Raw genomic sequence first — 21,001 nt, forward strand, 5'->3', positions numbered from 1 at the left:
CCCCTCCGTCAGTTGCATGCCCGCCGTTGGCGGTGCCTCGACATTAGCCGAGCTCGACGGCATCACGGTAACTAAGCCTCTCGGCTGATGACTTCATCTCCTTGCCTTTGACTGGGCATCCCTGACACCCTGTACATGTTTTCGCAGGGCACCGCCGACGTTCCTTGCACTCTTCTACACTTCGTGGGCGCCGAGTTGGTCGATGTCGCCAAGAGCATAATCGTTCAACCGGGCAACCGCATGTTCCACGGTAATCCGATGCCACCCACAGTGTATAGGGTTGAAGTGGTTCAGGTGCTGCCAGGCTGCGACGAGTTGTTACCTCCGGTTCGACCCGCTGGGGCCGACGAAGAAGATGAGATGACCCTCAGCGCCTGCGTAAACTGGCCGCTGCTTTGGCCAAAGAGCCAGATTCGTTTGGGGGCGGGGGACACCACCCCACAGACAAGACCGCCAGTCGTGCCGGCGCCAAGCCATGGCAAGAACGCCGCAATGCTACCGGACCTGCCGGACATCCCTATGTCGGACATCCCTATGGCACAGGATCCGGACAGCCCTATGGCACAGGATCCGGACGACGACGACAACGACGACAGTACATTTACCAAAGTCGATAAGTACTTTTCCGAACATGGGTACGCTGACGAGTTCTGCGGGCCTCTTTCTCAAGAACCCAACCAAGACGACCGCAATCTAGCTGGTACAGCGGAGAAATCCAATTGCAATAGGCGCCGTCTGCCGTTCAGTTCTCAGGAGATGCCTCCAGCTCCCGCCTTCACCGAGCCTTAGATAGCTGAGGTGCGAAATATTATCAGCCCCAACACGCTCAAGAAAGCAGTCTGTGAGCAGAACTCGGTCCCATTACAGGAGATCAAGAAGAAGGGATGGAAACGAAAAACTAACAAGGGCGCCGGTGCGAGCCAGCCGGCACCGAGTTCGATTCGTGCTCAGGACGGGCCACCTTCACCTAAGGATATCTCGAGGAGGGTGCATGTGGCGGGTAGGGCGATGCTACCACCAAATATGCTGAATGCTGCAACAGGTGCTATGCGGAGTCTGCACGACAGTGTTCTTTCTTTGGAGAAGCGGCGTCTGAGAGAGAATGATGTGGCATACCCGGTTTTCATGGCCAAGGTGCCAGAGGGCAAGGGCTTTGCGGATGGCGACATCGAGGGTACGATTGTCCTGCGTTTTGATGACATCTTTGCTATGTTTAACCTTCATCCGCTGCACTACACCTTCGTTCGGCTGTTTTTGCTGAGTATGGAGATGCGGATCATTAGAGACAAGACCCTGGACATCGTGATAGTCGACCCCTTCTACATGCGTGCCAAGCACTTGAACAGCGCTGGGGACCGCCAAGTTGCGAGTTCACACCTCGAAGGCGTCATTCTGGCAACCCAGATAAGGATAACTTCCTTGTGGCTTACTTTCCCGAGTAAGTCATCCCTTAACCGCCCCGTAACATATGATTTCTTAGATTTTGATCGTTCTTTTTTTCTAACATTCCGTGTTCTGTGCAGTGACACACATTGCACAATCATCCTCTTAAGCCCGAAATATTCCATGGCCACGTATTTCGACCCGAACCATAAATCCAAGATAGACTACACAAATGTCAAGAAAGTTCCTGATGATGTTCTCCCCGGCTACGCCAAATCTGGAGGCACCATCACCAGGGCAGTTCGTAAGTACGGCAAGCACATGTTCTCACACAATACGAAGTTCTGCTGTGTCAAGCAGCCGCCTGGCAGTCAGAAGGATGCGTACTACGCCCTCCATCACATGCGGGCGATCGTAAGGGACCATCATCAACTTCTGCTACCATATAATCTCAAAGATTGGGCCGCGAGGTTGTCGGCAGTCCAGGACGCGGACCTCAGACAAGAATTCTTTTGCATCCAGTCGGAGTTTGCGGACATCATCCATCAAGATGTCCTTCATACCTCGGGGCAGTTCTTCGTTAGATATCAATCGTCCAACAGTGAGATAGATGAAACGCTACAAATGCAGGGTGACAACGACCGCGATTTCATGACCATCACGACAGACGGCGGCTCCATCCACGCTCCTGTCCGATGAGTCGAGTCGAAAGTAGTGATGTGTAGTTCTGAAACATTGATTAGCTCATGTTGTAATTAAACTTTAATGAATTCGTATGTCTCTTTGGTTTGGACAGTCGTTCAACTTAGATGTAATCGATGCTATTTATTAGTAGGACCATGAATCGTGCTATTAATGTCTTGCTTTTCTCTTTCGATCCTTTTGTTGCATACTTACATATTGCTTATGTATTGTCTGTTGTTTGGCTTGTGCACAGAGATGCCTTCGTATGTCGTGTACAAGGGTAAGGTTCCCGGAGTCTACGACGACTGGGAGGAGTGTCGGAGACAGGTTCACCGTTTCAGCGGTAACAGTTACAAAGGGTACACCACTAGGGCGGAGGCCAAATCGAGATATGCCCGCTATCTAGCGGGAGAGAGGAGGGAGCGTTGGAGGAACCGGATGAGGACCAGTTTGATCGCGATGATGCTCATCGTGATGACCACAACTCTCTTTTATGTGATGGTAGTTTAGATGATCGATATCGACTTGTAATGTGAAGACAAACTCGATACTCGCGGTCTTGAGACTTGTAATGTTTTATCTTTGTTCGGTCTTTTGAATTCGGAGACTAATATGATGAATTGTATTCGGAGACTAATCTTCTATTGTATTCGATGAATCTGATGTTGCTGTGTGCTGCTGTCTATATTCTGTCCAATAATATATTTTGTAACCTGTGCAAAAATCAGAAAAGCAAAAATAAACCAAATATTCATACTAATGGCACATCAAGGCCGAGTGCGCTATTAGTATGCCAAAGGATACTAATGGTGCATCGTGGCAGAGTGCGCCATTAGTGTGTCAAAGCACATGGTTACATATGGCCCCCCGGGAGGCATACTAATGGCGCATGGTGTTACATACTAATGGCGCACTGGCAGGTGCGCCATTAGTGTACCAGATACTAATGGCGCACCAGTGGTGCGCCATTAGTAAAAAATTCTAATGGCGTGCTACTAATGGCGCACCGGTAGTGCGCCATTAGTAGGCAAAACCGGTGCGCCATTAGTAGGCCTTTTCCTAGTAGTGCCATCTCTACAAACGCCCCAGACACGCACACACGAGCCCCCGTGACCCCTAGCAATGGCAACAACCTCCCCGGCGCACTCGTCCACGGTGCACCATCGGCCCGCCATAAAAGGCCAACCCTGAGCCCTCTCTGGCCTCCGTTCGCTCCCTCTCCCTCCTGTGCACCACCCCGACCGCTTCACTCCTTTCCCCGCGCCCTCCTTGCACCTCTATGGCCGGAGCCAAGCCGCCGGCCTCCTCCAAAATTCCCATGAACCAGGGCTCATCCCCCTCCTTTCTCCATTAGGAAAACCCCCAGGCCATGGTGGAACCTTCCCCCTCTTCTTCCTTTGCTCCGGTACCCCGTAGCGCCGATGCCACCATCACCTTCGGCCTCGTCCGCCGCGACCAACACGTTGCTCGACCCCGTACTCCTCGGCGACCATACCACCCGCGGATGGATGCGTCTTGGCTCCCTGAATACTCCGGTGGGTCGAGCGCCGTGGGAGGTGGTCGGGGTCGCCGGCAATCATCGCCGGAGTTGCCGGCAGCGCCGGCCGCTCGAGGTTGAAGACGACCACGGTGGCCTGTGGGCGGGCCTTGCTCATCAGCGAGTCAGCGCCCGGGCCCACGGGGTTTAAGTGGAAATGGCTTCACCAAATCCTCCTTCGACGTCACCGCTATCGCTCGTGCGGCCGTGTTGCTGGGCCGGCCCACTGCTATCTTTTGCCTGGTGCGCTGGATAAGGGTAAAACCCTTTCCCTTTCCTTTTTCTTTTTCTGTAAAATTGTAAAATCCACAAATAAATCAAATAAACTACAAATTTGATGATTCAAATTTCTAGAGACTCCATAAATCAAGATCTATTTAATGAGGCATAGTGAACATTTTTACTGCGCTTGGTTTTCATTGGATACATTAAATAGGTCATTTATCCCCATAAGTCCACTTCAAAAATCCATAGGATATTCATTTGGACTCCAAATCCAGTGAAACCAATTTCTAAATGTTTCTAAAATCATGCCTGATTTAATGGGTACTTTTACTCATTTTTATAAAAACGCATTCTATTGACAACTTGCAGATCCATTAAAGCCATTTATTCCATCATATTGAAATGTTCAGAAATAACCACTGATCCAGTTCCAATGAAACCACTCTGGTTATTTTTCATATAACTAGCGATGTCCCAGAAAAGTCAAATTCATATTTTTAGAGCACTTTTATTTTTGCCTTGTTGTGTTGCTTATTGTGATTGTTTCCGACGTTAGTTGACGAAGTAGATGGAGTATTTGGAGAAGGACTAGAAGACTTGAAGACTCTGATGAACCAGTCAAGCAGCCTTTGACCATGTCTACGAAACCCTTTTTATGCATGTTATATAGCACTTTATTATTGTTGCATCAGAATCATGATGAGGTGGTAACCACTTTGGTGGGTTGCTTCCGCTACTTCCTCATTGATACTTGCATTGTACATGACCCTACCTTCCTATGAGGGTTATGGCGGTGGGAGTAGATAGGATGCTAAAGTAGTTGCTACGCAAAAAGGGGCGGGATTATGCATGGTGATGGAGGCAAAGTATTTTCAAAAGACTTTTTTTGACAACCCCGTCGAGTGCCACTTATGCCCGAGGGAGATAATGAGATGGGTAACCACTTGATGATGAAGTGGTGTACCGAGGCAAGTGTGAGTGTTGTTTTCAAAAACAGATTGGTTTAAGTTGCGACCGTTATTCCAACCTTACATGCGCAACCACTCTACCCTTGTATGGGAAAGGGCATTATTGATTACCTAGGCCGATACTATCTTGGAGCCCGCATTACTAATGACGGGAGAGTTGTTGGTGCGCTCTCTCAGGACGGGATTGTGCCAGGTAGGGCGGCCATGACTGTTTTCATAGGGCACCGGACACAGCGTTGGTACCCCGTCCTTGTGGTATGTGATGAATATGGGAGCGAGGCTCCACAATTTTAAGCTGTGAAATGTTGGGCACGGGGGTTACTACCAATCGAGTGGACTCCATGTTAGTGTCATCTAGGGAAAGGTAGTGATCGGGTGCTTACCCTGGGTACTTGAGGTACCGCGGGTCGTGGATGACACGGAAGTTCCCCGGATCTTGTGGGTAAAGTGTGCAACCTCTGCAGAGTGTAAGACTATTCGAATAGCCGTGTCCACGGTCAAGGGCAGTTGGGTAACCTCTCTTGGGCTACGTCCATATGTTTATGAAAAACAACACAATTTGGTGATATTGATGATGTGACTCGTGAGGAAGTCACGATGAGCTTGAGCATGAGTTGTTCATAACTCTTTCTCGATGTTGATGTATGTAATCTCCTGATACTTGTTGCAAACGCATTTATGTCCTTGATAAGTGTTGATCATACTTGCATGAGAAAAACTAGCTTTCCGCAAAAATGCCAATTCAGCAGTAGAGCCTTGCATAATCATTTTGTTGTCACTCTTGGGTTTCTTGCGAGTACATTCAAACGTACTCACTGGCTTGTCCCTGGCTATTTACTTGGATAGGCTTGAAAGAGCAGGTATACGAAGAAGCGATGTTGGTGACGATCGTGCGAGCTAGGACGCTTCCCAGTCAGAATGCCTATAGGGTTAAGGCAGATGGCATGGGCCCAAGTTATCAATGAAGATTTCCGCTGCAATGTTATACTCAAGGCTTGACCATAATGGTCATAATTTATGTAAGACGGTATGTATGGATGTAAGACTCTTGTTATTCAGCTTCTGTGTGTTCAGTGAGCATTGATCCCCGGGATCACTGTACATGTGCATTCGGTGATCACGACTTATGAGTCGGGGTCCCCACAGAGCTGGTATGAGAGCCATCCTGACTGTAGGAAGCCTTAGTTAGCATGGTCGTTACTTAGGGTAAAGTTATTTTCAAAACTATTACTAATTTTCAAAACTATCTATACTTCTCTTCCCCTTCTGAGTTTTTTGAAAACTAAGATATACTTTTCTCTTCCCCTTCAAAACTTTTGGTCGGTAGAACCCTTATGCCCCTAACCACTGGATTCCTTGTAATCCTCAGGGATAATCTAGAAGGAAGATGCCTTGTCAGACATTCACCCACATCTTCTGAACACAAGATTGGCGTCACCTCGACAAGACGATGTCAACATAAGATACGCCCTCGAGGGATGAGGACATGAAGACCCAGAGGATTGTGACACCTTTGATATTGCCCCAGGATTATGCAACCTTGGCCTATGATGACCAGGGCATAGGATATGCAAGATCATGATATGCATCGCTAGTAGAGAAACCCTGTCCTTACCATTGTTGTGTCGGCAACCACCGGTGGATGAGAACCTCGCCATTTGATCCACCTCACTATAGTGAGTAGGAAAACGGTTCTCTTCATCCCCTGCTCTCGGTGACGATATTGTCAACAATGTGTCCGACAGATTGAACCTCTATTATGCCTTGTTAGCGTCATTACATAAAGGATTTCCTACCTGGTACCCTCGGTGCCTTAGGAGGCAAAAGGGATCGTCATTATTAAGAAGACAAGAGAATGCCAAGTCAATGCCAGCTATGAGGAGCCACCTTCACCCCATCACTTCAACAGGCGAGAAGTTGTTGAAGATTCTTCAGGCTCAACCCAGATCTTTTCATCGAACAAGAGACGTAACAACACCTGAGGAAAACTTAGGAGACTGCATGAGGCATAAGGCACGACTACTGAGTCCGAGAACCCCTTGGGTAGGATGAGTCGTGTACCCCCTATGCGCAGTCGAGTCCGTATGATGGTTCGAATAGAACCATGATTGTGTGTTGCTTGTTTTTATTTGTTGTGTTTTAATATCAGTTGCCCTTTTTGCCTAGGCAACAAGTACGTGACTATATCACCTTCCTTATCTTAATGATTGTGTTTGGCCCTTTCGGCACTTGTTGTTTGCACTTGCACTATAGAACCCCCTTTAGGCATCCCCCCTCCTCTATGCTACTTTTCTCTCATCCCTCTCCCCCCAACTAAAGGCCGGCAAGACAAGATACACCAAAGGTTCTACTTTGGAACCAACTAGCACTGAAGACTTTTGCTACAGCCTCCTCAACCAAGTGCAACCCCATAGAGTTATGTTTACCCATCCGTAAACCCTTCAAGAATCCACGAGATACCCCAGCTCGAATCCTTAACCATGTGCTTAACCCACAGAATTGCAAGAGAACCCGTTAAGCCTCCATAACCTTGCACAACACTAGGTTCATTATGGAACTAGTGGACGTAATGAGCAAGCACATTGTCATCCTAATATAGCACAAGAACTGACGATGCCATAGGGGAGACCAATTTGAGGGTATGTGTATAGAGAACAGATGACTTTATGAGTTTATATTAGTGATCTCGAGGAATTATCCGAGACCCTTTGGGGGATTATAAGGCTTTCATGTTGGTAGATGAACTTGGTGGGACCATGTTAATAGAGTAGCATAGCTTTCATCACCCCGGAGTATATTGTATTTAGACTAATGATCTCGAACATGATACCATGTTTCTTGGTGGACAATAAACTAGGAGATTGGATTAATTGTTGGGGTTTTCTTTAGGGATCTATATAAACTTGACATTGGAGTTTATCAGATCACGATAATGGAAATTGGTGGACTTACTATAGTAGAGATAGCCCTTTCAAGTATTTGGGTATTATAGGGACATTAGAAGATCGGGTGGAACACCATAGACATTGGATTTGTAGAATTAATGGATGGTGTAGTGATTGATGGAACTTAATGGGCTGTTAGGGCTGACTCATAGGAAGGAAACAAGATCTTGGAGTGGCATATGACGTGTTTCCTTAGGATAGAGATGCACTATATTGGACCTTGGAAGGATAGGCTGAGCACTTGGATTGTCATGATTAATTCAAGCTTGGAATCTTGTATATTCTGCCCATGGATTTTTACATAGGGATAGCCATACACATGAGTTTGGGGATAGTTGACGTGTATGATTTTTGTTACCTCCTCTCGAGGGTTAGGATGACATGAATAACATGAGTGACGATTGGAGTTTATCTATATGAGATGATGCTTTCGGTGATATGATGTGATTTTTTTTGGAAGACTAGATAGAACAATTGGCATCTCAGAAATTGTGCTCAACGATAAGATGATAGACGTTCACTCGCAACCTAGAATCCTTGAAACCCTTAAGCCGTACCAAGCCACGACATGGTTAGATCATGACCACGGACCTTGACTCTAGATCGATAAGACCTTGACCAATACGCAACTATGACAACCTCGAATGCCTCAACCTATGTTATGTACCCCATGAACGGAGACTTCAAGGAGAACTTGGATTGGTGACCTACTTGTCTACCCGAAGACCAAAGAAGAACCATTCAGCTCGTTAGGGAACATCCGAAGACCGCCAAGTCAAGGAGGAAGAACTATACCAACCCCATCGTCAAGAAGTGAACTTCCTCATCGAAGACCGTGCGTATCTACAAACCACTCCTATTGAAGAAACCAAGCATTTCCTTGTCAAGGGGAAGCTCACACCAAGATTTATCGGCCTCTCCAAGATCACTGCAAGACGAGGAATAGACGGCTACCAGCTAGAGTTACCACCTGAGTCACCCACGGTGCACAAGGTATTCCATGCGTCACAACTCCGGGAGTGTTTCCAACTTCCTAGCTAGCCCGTTCTCTACAAGGACATCGATCTTCAAGCCACCAACCTCCAGCCCAACCTGGCATATGCGAGAAACCCTTAGCAATCTAGATCAAGCAGAACGTCATACATGAAGCCACACCATCAAGTACTTCAAGGTTCAATGGAGCACCACTCAGAAGCAGAAGCAGTATGAGGACATGAAGACCACCCCAGATCCAAGTTCCGTACTCCTTTCCACGCCTAGTTTGGAAATCTCGGGGACAAGATTCTTGTAAGGGGGGTAGGTCTGTCACAACTTTTGAGTGTTTTGGACTTTGCCTTGATTGGATTTTGTCTGTTGTTTGCAAGTGCTTTAGAAATCAAATAAATCCTCCAACTCTTCTTCTCCTTCTCCTTGATCCAACACATCTGCCCAATGATCATGCCATGTGTATAGTACAGTATAGAATTTTCTTATAAAAATAATTTGGCCAAAAAGTATTTTTCTAAATTTAGTTTTCCAAAACCCCCTGGATTGAGGTTGCACTACAAGTACATTATTTGGGGTATGAAAAATATTTCAAAGAGTATATTTGAAACCTATTAGATATAGGACATCCATAAACCACAAAAATATAATTTTAAAAGTTATTTTCCTATTTTATTTAGAGGCTTTTTCTTTAGTCCAGAAATGGTCTTTAATAGGTTAAAATTATTTTAGTGTAAACTATTTAAGAAAATTTAGGAAAACTCAGTGGACATATTTTTGTCCATATATATGAGTTTAATCACATGGTCATGTTCAAAATGTTGGTCAAATCCCTCAAAAACCCTTCCTGGCTATTTCAAGCTTTTGAAATATTTACAAAGGAAATATTCTCTAAAAATTCGAAGAAAATTCTAGCAGGTCACATATGACATATTTGATGATCTGGCCAAGCCTCATGTCATGGAGAATAGTATAACACCATGAAACTCGCTCAAAACCATTTCTGCCCTTTTCCATGTTTAAACAACTTTGCATTAGCAAACTTGTCCAAATACTCTCAAGCTTGGTACACACGCTAAAATGGTCTAATAAATCATCTAGACCAATTATAACAAGTTGGAGAACAAGTTAACTTGATCAAAGTACCCCCAAACCCTTCCTGTCCAGATCCAAATTTGAACAACTCTACACTGGCAACTTTCTCCTTTTGATCTCAACTTTTGAGGAAATATTTAGAACCTCAAATGATGACACTACACCAAGTGGTGCATCAAGGAGAATAGATTTGCATGACTAAATCTTGGGAAGTCCATTTTTGTTGATTTCTAGGGTTTACAAAAGTTGCATTGGCAACTTTTCCCAAATGGACTCAATCTTGGTGGAACCACTTGTTGTCTCATGCCATTTGGCCCTGTCAAGCCTTATGACAAGAGGAGTTCATCTTATTGCCCAAATCAACAACAAACTCCTTCTGCAAAATTTCCAAACCCACCTTTTTGACCACTTCCACTAATCTCCATGACCCTATCCTTTTACCACAGCTGCCCTAGGTCACCTCCTACCTCCAGTAACTCTCCTCCTTCAACAGCTCAATTATTTGGGGGTAAAACCCATCTCTTTCTCTCTCTGTTTACCCATGGAAACTCCTCCTCTCTCTCTCTCTCATTTCTATATTCAGCACCCCACGTAGCTCCTTACCACTCTAGAGCATCCAAGGAAGCTCCAGGACACAAGTGGACATGCCCCTGACCTTTAAAAATGGCCATGTCGTCCATATGCATGCTCTAGAGCGCACTACAATGCGCCCTTGCACTGTAGCTACCCTTTGCCCGATGCCTCCGACCACCTTGGCCCTTCCCCACACGCATGCCAACGCGCATCGACGTATGCAGCACGCTACTCCCCCGTCCCCCTCCTCCTTGTCCCTCCTGCTGCCCTCCTCTGCACACGCGCCGGCCGCCCGAGAGCTCCAATGGACAAGCTCACATGCGCGACGCCCTGGCACTTCCCTGCTCCTTCTCTCCCTTCCCCTAGCCGTAGACCATCTCTACAAACGCCCCGGACACGCACACACAAGCCCCCGTGACCCCTAGCAACGGTAACAACCTCGCCGACGCACTCGTCCATGGTGCACCATCGCCCCGCCATAATAGGCCACCCCGAGCCCTCTCTGGCCTCCATTCGCTCCCTCTCCCTCCTGTGCACCACCCCGACCGCTTCACTCCTTTCCCCGCGCCCTCCTTGCACCTCTATGGCCGGAGCCGAGCCGCCGGCCTCCTCCAAAATTCCCATGAACCAGGGCTCCTCCCCCCTCCTTTCTCCATCAGGAAAACCCCCAGGCCACGGTGGAACCTTCCCCCCTCTTCTTCCTCTACTCCGGTACCCCGTAGCACCGATTCCACCATCACCTTCGGCCTTGTCTGCCGCGACCAACGCCCTGCTAGACCGTACTCCTCGGCGATCGTATCACCTGCGGATAGATGCGTCTTGGCTCCCTGAGTACTCCGGTGGGCCGAGCACCGTGGGAGGTGGTCGGGGTCGCCGGCAATCATCGCCGGAGTCGCCGGCCACGCTGGCCGCTCGAGGTTGAAGACGACCGCGGCGGCCTGTGGGCGGGCCCTGCTCGTCAGCGAGTCAGCGCCCGGGACCACGGGGTTTAAGTGGAAATGGCTTCACCAAATCCGCCTTCGACGTCACCGCTATCGCCCGTGCGGCCGTGCTGCTAGGCCAGCCCACTGCTATCTTTCGCCTGGTGCGCTGGATAATGGTAAAACCCTTTCCCTTTCCTTTTTCTTTTCCTCTAAAATTGTAAAATCTACAAATAAATCAAATGAACTCCAAATTTGATGATTCAAATTTCCAGAGACTCCATAAATCAAGATCTATTTAGTGAGGCATAGCGAACATTTTTACTGCGCTTGGTTTTCATTGGATACATTAAATAGGTCATTTATCCCCATAAGTCCATTTCAAAAATCCATAGGATATTCATTTGGACTCCAAATCCAGTGAAACCAATTTCTAAATGTTTCTAAAATCATGCCCGATTTAATGGGTACTTGAACTCATTTTTATAAAAAGGCATTCTATTGACAACTTGCAGATCCATTAAAGCCTTTTATTCCATCATATTGAAATGTTCAGAAATAACCACTGATCCAGTTCCAATGAAACCACTCTGGTTATTTTTCATATAACCAGCGATGTCCCAGAAAAGTCAAATTCATATTTTATTTGAGCAATTTTATTTTTGCCTTGTTGTGTTGCTTATTGTGATTGTTTCCGACATTAGTTGAAGAAGTAGACGGAGTATTTGGAGAAGGACTAGAAGACTTGAAGACTCTGATGAACCAGGCAAGCAGCCTTTGACCATGTCTACGAAACCCTTTTTATGCATGTCATATAGCACTTTATTATTGTTGCATCAGAATCATGATGAGGTGGTAACCACTTTGGTGGGTTGCTTCCGCTACTTCCTTATTGATACTTGCATTGTACATGACCCTACCTTCCTATGAGGGTTATGGCGATGGGAGTAGATAGGATGCTAAAGTAGTTGCTACGCAAAAAGGGGCGGAATTATGCATGGTGATGGAGGCAAAGTATTTTCAACAGACTTTTTTGAAAACCCTGTCGGGTGCCACTTATGCCCGAGGGAGATAATGAGATGGGTAACCACTTGATGACGAAGTGGTGTACCGAGGCAAGTGTGAGTGATGTTTTCAAAAACGGATTGGTTTAAGTTGCGACCGTTATTCCAACCTTACATGCGCAACCACTCTACCCTTGTATGGGAAAGGGCATTATTGATTACCTAGGCCGATACTAGCTTGGAGCCCGCATTACTAGTGACGGGAGAGTTGTTGGTGCGCTCTCTCGGGACGGGGTCGTGCCAGGTAGGGCGGCCATGACTGTTTTCACAGGGCACCGGACACATCGTTGGTACCCCGTGCTTGTGGTATGTGATGAATATGGGAGCGAGGCTCCACAATTTTAAGATGTGAAATGTTGGGCACGGGGGTTACTACCAATCGAGTGGACTCCATGTTAGTGTTGTCTAGGGAAAGGTAGTGATCGGGTGCTTACCCCGGGTACTTGAGGTACCGCGGGTCGTGGATGACACGGAAGTTCCCTGGATCTTGTGAGTAAAGTGTGCAACCTCTGCGGAGTGTAAAACTATTCGAATAGCCGTGTCCATGGTCAAGGACAGTTGGGTAACCGCTCTTGGGCTACGTCCATATGTTTCTGAAAAACAACACAATTTGGTGATATTGATGATGTGACTCGTGAGGAAGTCACGATGAGCTTGAGCATGAGTTGTTCATAACTCTTTCTCGATGTTGATGTCTGTAATCTCCTGATACTTGTTGCAGACACATTTATGTCCTTGATAAGTGTTGATCATACTTGCATGAGAAAAACTAGCTTTCCGCAAAAATTCCAATTCAGCAGTAGAGCCTTGCATAATCATTTTGTTGTCACTCTTGGGTTGATTGCGAGTACATTCAAACGTACTCACTAGCTTGTCCCTGGCTATTTACTTGGCCAGGCTTGAAAGAGCAGGTATACGGAGAAGCGATGTTGGTGACGATCGTGCGAGCTAGGACGCTTCCCAGTCAGAATGCATGTAGGGTTAAGGCAGATGGCATGGGCCCAAGTTATCAATGAAGATTTCTGCTACAATGTTATACTCAAGACTTGACCATAATGGTCATAATTTATGTAAGACAGTATGTATGGATGTAAGACTCTTGTTATTCAGCTTCTGTGTGTTTAGTGAGCATTGATCCCTGGGATCACTGTACACGTGCATTCGGTGATCACGACTTATGAGTCGGGGTCCCCACAGTTATCGCAGCCGCCGGGTTAAAACCAGAGCTTTTCAAGAAGGCGACTTAGTGCTCCGGCTTATCCAGGATCAGACTGATATGCACAAGTTATCCCCGCCTTCAGAAGGACCCTTTGTGGTCAGCAAGAATCTGAACAACGAGTCATACTACCTTATCGATGTTCGAGAGCACAAAGACTCACGCAAATCGGAGGAGGAGACCCATTGGTCGTGGAATATTGCTCATCTTCGGCCTTACTACACCTGAGCCATAGGCTCCTATTATGTACATACTTTTGACAATGTATATATTATGATCAATATAATAAACCAACATCCTTGCTAAAGCGGGGCCTCTGTCGTTCTTCTTAAAAGTATTTCTTGGTTACATGGGGGCTTCTGCTTATAAAGCGGGGTTCTGATTGTCTATTGATCTGGGTTATAAAGCTACAAAAACACGAGCACAGCTCAAACATAAGCTTAGGGGCTTAATACCCAACATCATAAGGAGCCAAAGAGAGTTTGTTGCAAAGCACAACTCACATATAGGTGTCCACTGAGCACAGCTCAAAATATTGTTTGGGGGATCTTTGGTTCTACAAGAACAAAGAATCTACACCTTGCAATAGGCTATAAAAGCCAGGCTTGGAAGCCAGGTGTATTCACCTAAAACCCCGGGTTAACCTGCCTTCATCAAGTAAGTCACTCCGCCTAGGTAATCCTGGTATGACCCGCCGAACGTTTGGCAAGTCAATCTTATACAGACCCTGAACTTGTCAAAGTTAAAACGATGATTGGTTAATGTGAGGTCCATCTTAAAAGGCTTTGTCAAATGGTTTAACTCGGTGGCCTGGCAGTCCATGAAAAGCCTCGCCCTTTTTCATATTTTCTTTGTGAACTTTTCTTTTCGATGTTTATTTCGATGAGATTTATATTCAATCCGGTACTTACTAACCCGGTCTGGCTTTTGAGTTACCAAGTACAAACTTAAAAAGATGACCGGTGTCAATTGACCCGGCTTGGCTTTCAACTATAAGTTGTCAGTACACGATCAATTATACACCGGTGTTTTGATAACCCAGTCTAGCTTTGACTATAAGTCGCCAGTATGATCATCGGGTATTTATTATAACCCGGTATGGCTTCATTGTAAACCAGCACAGCATGGTGGGAGTTATCAGCACTCAAGATTTGGGTTATCACCCTTACTACAATAAAGTTGATAAACCAACAATGTGATTCAATGTCACAGGTATGATGTATTTCATATATAATTATTCTTGATTAATACAGCCTTGGTTATAAACCCTGGCTTCATATTGGGTGTTATGACCCGTCCGGCAGTAAACCGCCAGGACAATTTTAAATTTATTATATGCAGAAACAGGATTGCATAAAGTTGCTAAGGATCATAAGCAGACATAGCATAATCATGACGGATTAACAGTATTATGCCAAATAAATATGCACGACAGCATAGTAGACCAAGTGTTTAAGCTAGCCTATTACAAGGCAGCGGACGCCCAAAAGAATAATTGTTTATCACCGATATCTTGGTATGCAGAAGCTAAACCGGCCTCCGGATTATGATTCTTCCTCAGGCTGACTTGAAGGTTGTGGATCATCCTGTGCCGGTTCACCCTCCGCCTCCCCACCCAGTGGCTGGAAGTCAATGTTGCCCGGTCAATCCCAGTTAATGCTCGGAAGACAGCTTCGTCACTTATAAGATTGGACGGTTCAACATCAGGGGCGTAAGTATGCTTACGGATTGGCGGGATAGATTTTGCACATCATATACAGATGCATCAACCCGTTTGTTGTCTACGTCATAAATAGACCAGTGGGAAAACAAATTAGTCTCTTCAGCAAGTTTACTTGCAAGTGGACGCATTTCCTTCGTCAAAGCCCTAAGGGCGTCATTGTCAAAATCTGACCCACCCTCTTTTTGGCTGGGATAGCCGTTTCCAATGTCTTCCGAGTCAAGATTAGGTATCCAGGCCTTGTCCTGAGTCAATGCAGACAGAGCACTGGCCCTTGCAGCAGATCTCTTCAATTTTTCAACCTGGGCAGGCGTCATGGATAATTTTGCCAATGTTTCCTTGATTAAAGTTGGGGGCTGTTTATTGTATGAAGCTGTGCAGATGACCCGTTGAACGCCGGTATATAACTGCTCTATCAATGTATAGGCAGCCTTCAGTTTTTTGCGCATGTCCGAGCGAAGATGGGTAACATGGCTACCTGTAGTCAAAGTATTATTAAACCGGCAGCTTCATGGCTGTTATTTGTTTAAAAGCTTATGAAGAGGTTATTTACCGAAGACAGCAAAAGTCATAGCATTGATTTGCTGCTTCAAGCCAGTCAGTTCTTCCTTCACCGGATTAAGGGCTACTTCAGTATCTTTTGTACGCTTTAGAAAGTTGCTCTTTTAGCTTCCCAGTCTGCCCGTTCGCCTTTAAAGCCATCCTTCAGTTGTTCCATGGCTGTTAAAGCGGCGGTCAGTTCCTCTTTAGCCTTGGAGGTTTCTGCTTGCTGGGACTTAATATTTTCTTGAAGGTCAGCGATTTGAGATTCCTTTTTGGTCAGATCAGCCTGCAAGAGACAGTTAATGAGTTGGTAGTACATCTTTGAAGTCTCGAGCACATAACAAGTTATACACTTGGCACTTGGGGGCTAATGCGGATTGCTTTTTATCAACTGACATTTTAAGTCCCAAGCATACAACAAGTTATATACTTGGCACTTGGGGGCTAATGCATATCGAATCAACTCAAAGTGATGGAGTTTTTCCCAATAAATCAGATTCCAACAAAGATGGTTATCAGAAATTTTGGAACCTTCATGAAAGGAAAGGTACCAGTTCATCCTAAAGGTATAAAGCGGCCCTTGGGAGCTACACAAGCAAAATTCAATATTATTCTACTAAAAGTCCCGATTCACATCAATGTTATGAGTCGGCCCTTGGGGGCTACTGGAGTTGATAATTTAAGCTGGTTCTAAGGAAAAAAGAACTCATACAAAGTAATTTATATTTACCTCATACCGTTCCTTCATCAGGCCCACTAAACCGGCTTCATAGTCGCGGCTTGTGTACAGGCGGTTTAAATATCCAAAATGAATATCTTGGGCGCTGAGGTGGGCATAGCTTGATAAGTCTGTTTTCCACTTGCCCTTGTCCATAGCAAAAAATTCTTCTTTGGCACTATGCTTTGATAAAGCAACAGGGTTGCCAGGAGCAGTATGACCAAAACTGGTAATCATAACATCATCCATGGTGTCATCAATAGTTTTGGCTGGGCTTGGCGGTTTAGCTGTTGTTTTTGCTGGGCTCGGTGGATCGGCAGGTGGGCTTGGCGGATCAGCAGACTGGCTCATCGGATTTATCTCTACCGGTTCAACAAAAGTGTCCTGAACCTAAGGCACCGGATCATCCAGGATGGTATCAGCATTTGGATCAAAGGTCTCTGGGGTCTTCTCTGGTTCAGTGGCCGGATTATCATCGGTCGGTTTATTCAACTTAGCCTTGTTGCTAAGTCTGGCTTGGGCACTGGAAAGAACAGACACAAAAAGTTAGTATAATCAACAAATTCAAGGCATAAAGGGTTAAGTGTGATATGCTTACCTAGGAACAGTTTTGAGGGGAGGGAGTTGTGTGGCCGATGACTCGCCAGATGATGAATGAGAGGTTCCCTGATAATTTCAATCAGATGGATTAAGAGGATATCGGAAATAACCCGCCCTGGGATAAAGTGTATCAGAAGTACAAGAGACCTCATGACGGCATTTACAAACCAGAGAGTTTGCTAAACCGGAGGAGGTCACTACTTGGCCACTATGCTGAGTTGTGCGGCGAGCTTCATGTTGTTGTGTCTTCAAAAGAAAGTGCGGATCCGAATAAGCAAGAGGGAATGAAAATTTTACCTTCCGGACTGGTCGACGGATTTTTCGTGTTGGCACGGTCTCTGAGTCGAAAGAAAGAATAATTACCTCTACGTCACCAGCGCGGCTAGCTTCGCGTCATCTTGATAACGATCATTGTGAATGAGGTGTATGAAAAAGGAACCAAGAGAGTCAAGGTCTACCTCTAAGTCCAGATTATCAAGTTCTTCCTCATTTGGCAAGTCAAGGGAATAGGTGGTTCTCTTCTTCGCATGTTTCTTTGTAACCCTGGTCTTGACGCGAGGCGCTCTCACTGGTTTATCCTGCGGCTTCGCCGGTTTATCCTGCGATTTCCTCTTCCAGAACGGATCATCGCCCTGCACAGATGGACAACAAGTTATAAAGGAATGTTTAAGAAGGGATGGATTAAGACTAAAATGATGCAATTCTTACAGCTGGCGGTTTGTTGGAAGTACAGAAGGGACTGAGCCCTACTTTGCTGCATACAGCCACCGGTTCGTCAAGCATTTTCTTGACAGATTCGGTGACTTCATCATCAGTGAGCTGGATGTCAATATGACGTTGAGGGTCTTTCAGATCCCCTGTGTATTCACACATTAAACCGGGGCGCCGGATTAAAGGCATGATGCTCCAAGAAACCCAGCATCGAACGAAGTCAACGCCTGTCAGTCCATTAGGAACAAAAGCTCTGAGTTTTGACAGCTGAGGGGCATATTTTGATCGTTCCATGGCAGATAATCGTTGAGTAACTGGATGCTTATTGGTAAGCCGGTGAGCACGGTAACCCGGTAGAGGGTTTTCATCAGGTGGAGATGTATCACGGCAGTAAAACCAAGTCTGATTACAGTCCTTGGGATGACTATGATGCTTGGCGTGAGGGAAGCTGACATCTTTTCTCTTCTGCATTGAAACCCCACCCAGCTCAGTGTTGGGTCCATCTGTGAACTCAGTACAGCGGTTCAAATAGAAATAATCTCTGAACAGCTCAACAGTGGGTTCTTCTTGCAGATAAGCCTCACAAAAAACATGAAAGTTACAAATATTGGACACGGAGTTAGGCCCAATATCTTGAGGGTGGATCTGGAATCTAGCAAGAACGTCACGGAAGAATTTTGAACCAGGCAGGCTAAACCCTCGACCTAGATGGTCAGAAAAACAACCACCTCTCCATCCTTGGGATCAGGAGGATTTTCTGGACCGGGAACTCTCCAATGTATGAGTTCCTTTTTTGCTAAAATGCCAGTAGCAATAAACCCATTTAATTGTTCTTCAGTAACCCGGGAAGGGACCCAATTTCAAGCATGGAACTGTTCGGCCATTTCAATGGAAAGCTGGAAAAGAGGATCAATGCCGGTTTAAGATTCATGACTGACGCAAATAAACCAGCGAAGGGACGGAGGGAGAAGATATTGAAACATATGTACATGATAAACCGGATTCTGACATTAAGGTCAAGTTGGTGGTTTAAAAGAGGGTTAATGGTACCTGGTGGGTTATCATTTTCTAAAGGTTAAACCGCCTATACTGGTATGGAAAGTTACAGATCTGAAAAATTGCTAAGTATTGCACAAACAAGTTTTACAGGTTAGTGTTATAATACTCTACCGCAGTTCAAAAAAGGAGAAAAATTCCAAAACCCTAAGTGGTGACAGCGGAACAGCGAAGGTCCAGATGGGATTGTTTCACTAAAAAATAGATGTTGTAATTAGAAAAATGGATTATGGATGCAGCCGCACAGGGATAATGCCAAGTTTTGTCAAGTACTTGTGTGACAGCAAGGTACAAGTAAAGAACACCGACGAACGCTGACGAACACCGAAGAACACCGAAACCCTAGTGGTAGATTTGAGGTGAAAAGAAAGAAGACTTACTGAGGTTGAGGGAGTAGCGGAGAGGCGCCGCATTTTTCTGGTCGAATCAGGTTGATGCAGCGGCCGTTGTTGGGGCAGAGACAAAGGTTGACGGCGGCGGCTGTTCTCGAGCACGGAGACGATGCGAGGTGGAAGAAAGACGAAGAGGCAAGGGGTGAAAAGGAAAGGGACCCTTGGCCCTATTTATAAAGCGAAGTGTTGGGGAAGCTGATCCATGAACACCTATGGGGCCGGCGGACCGAGCCTCTTTCGGTTCGGCGGGGGGCGGAGATCGCATGAAGAGCAGTCGAGGCGAAGCACACGAGCGGTTTACCCAGCTTCGGAGCTCTCCGGAGAGATAATACTCCTACTATTGCTTGTTTGATTGTATTGAGTTCCTACTCAGGAGCGCTGAGTGCTACAGTACACTCGAGCTGCTAACGAGATCGAGCGTGAGTGTTTTCTGGCCTTCGAACCCCCCTCTACGTTGCGCATGGGCCTCCTTCTATATGCTCAAGGGGTCACCGACAGGTGGCAAAGTAGACAAGGGTAAAAATGGAAAAATAGTTGCGGTTGGTACAACTACCTGTACAGTGCATCCTACCTAACCCTGACGGCAGGGGACAAAGGCATTAAATGCCCGTCTGCATCGCCCAAACAGTGCAAAAAAGGGACCGTCAAGGACGCCACCACTCGCCACGATGGCAATCTTGTCAGCGTCGCATGCCACCGCGCACCGCTGGCTGCACAGCCTCTCGCCACGCGCGCCTGGAAAGGCCCCCAGGGCGACACGTTGGTGGATGTGCTGGAGCGCGGGTACAGAGTGGTTGCCTGCCGCGGCAAGCGCCTTGCCGCGGCCGTTGTCTTGCCGCGCTCGGAAGCTTGTCGCTCACCGGGCCTTGCCGGGACACGTGGCGTGTCGCGGCAAGTTCCTTGAGATGCCTTGGTTGGCCTTCCCGGCAAGATCCTCTTGCCGGGGCCTTGTTTCCTTGACTTGAATACTTTGTTCTTGAATGGCTCCAAAGGAACCACGGAGGACCTTGGCGGTCACCCGGCAAGCCTTGCCGCGGGGCGCTGCGACTGCCCGTGCACAAGTTCGGGATACTAGGGTACCCCTACTCTAGTACACCGACAGGAGCCCCGGGCCTGGGCCACACACGGTGCCGAGCGCTGTTGGGCCAGGCCCAAAACAGGGCACGGGCACACGCGGCCTGGGTTACGCCGTATCTTACTCCGTATCCACCGCGCTCTCCCCCAACGGCACACGTCGAATGCGGCATCGTGGGAGAGATCGTGGGTGGTTTCTTTATTCGGAAGGGCGAAACGTCCGCCCCCTCCCTCTTTATAAGAAGGGGAAACAGGGGCAGTTCGCCCATCTCGCCGGTTGTTATTCCAACTTCACAAATCTCCGCCGCTCCCCCCTTCTTCCCGAAGCCGAAAGAGAGTAGCGCTCCGCCCCCATTGCCACCAGCACCACCAACGCCGTCGATCTCCCCCACCACCTCCGCCATGGCTCCGAAAGCCGACAAGGGGAAAGGCGTGAAGTCGGCCGAGGTGCAGCGGCTCACAGCGCTGCGAAAGGAGCGGGCCATCTTCCCCCCTCAGCTTGACGCAAAGGAGCTGAGGGAGTACTACTATCTCTTCTGGTCGACGGAGACGCGAGCGCATCCGCGCACGAAGGTACTCCCGGCCACCGCTTC

Source organism: Triticum aestivum, chromosome 3B, assembly GCF_018294505.1.
Source record: "Triticum aestivum cultivar Chinese Spring chromosome 3B, IWGSC CS RefSeq v2.1, whole genome shotgun sequence".
Lineage (NCBI taxonomy): Eukaryota > Viridiplantae > Streptophyta > Magnoliopsida > Poales > Poaceae > Triticum > Triticum aestivum.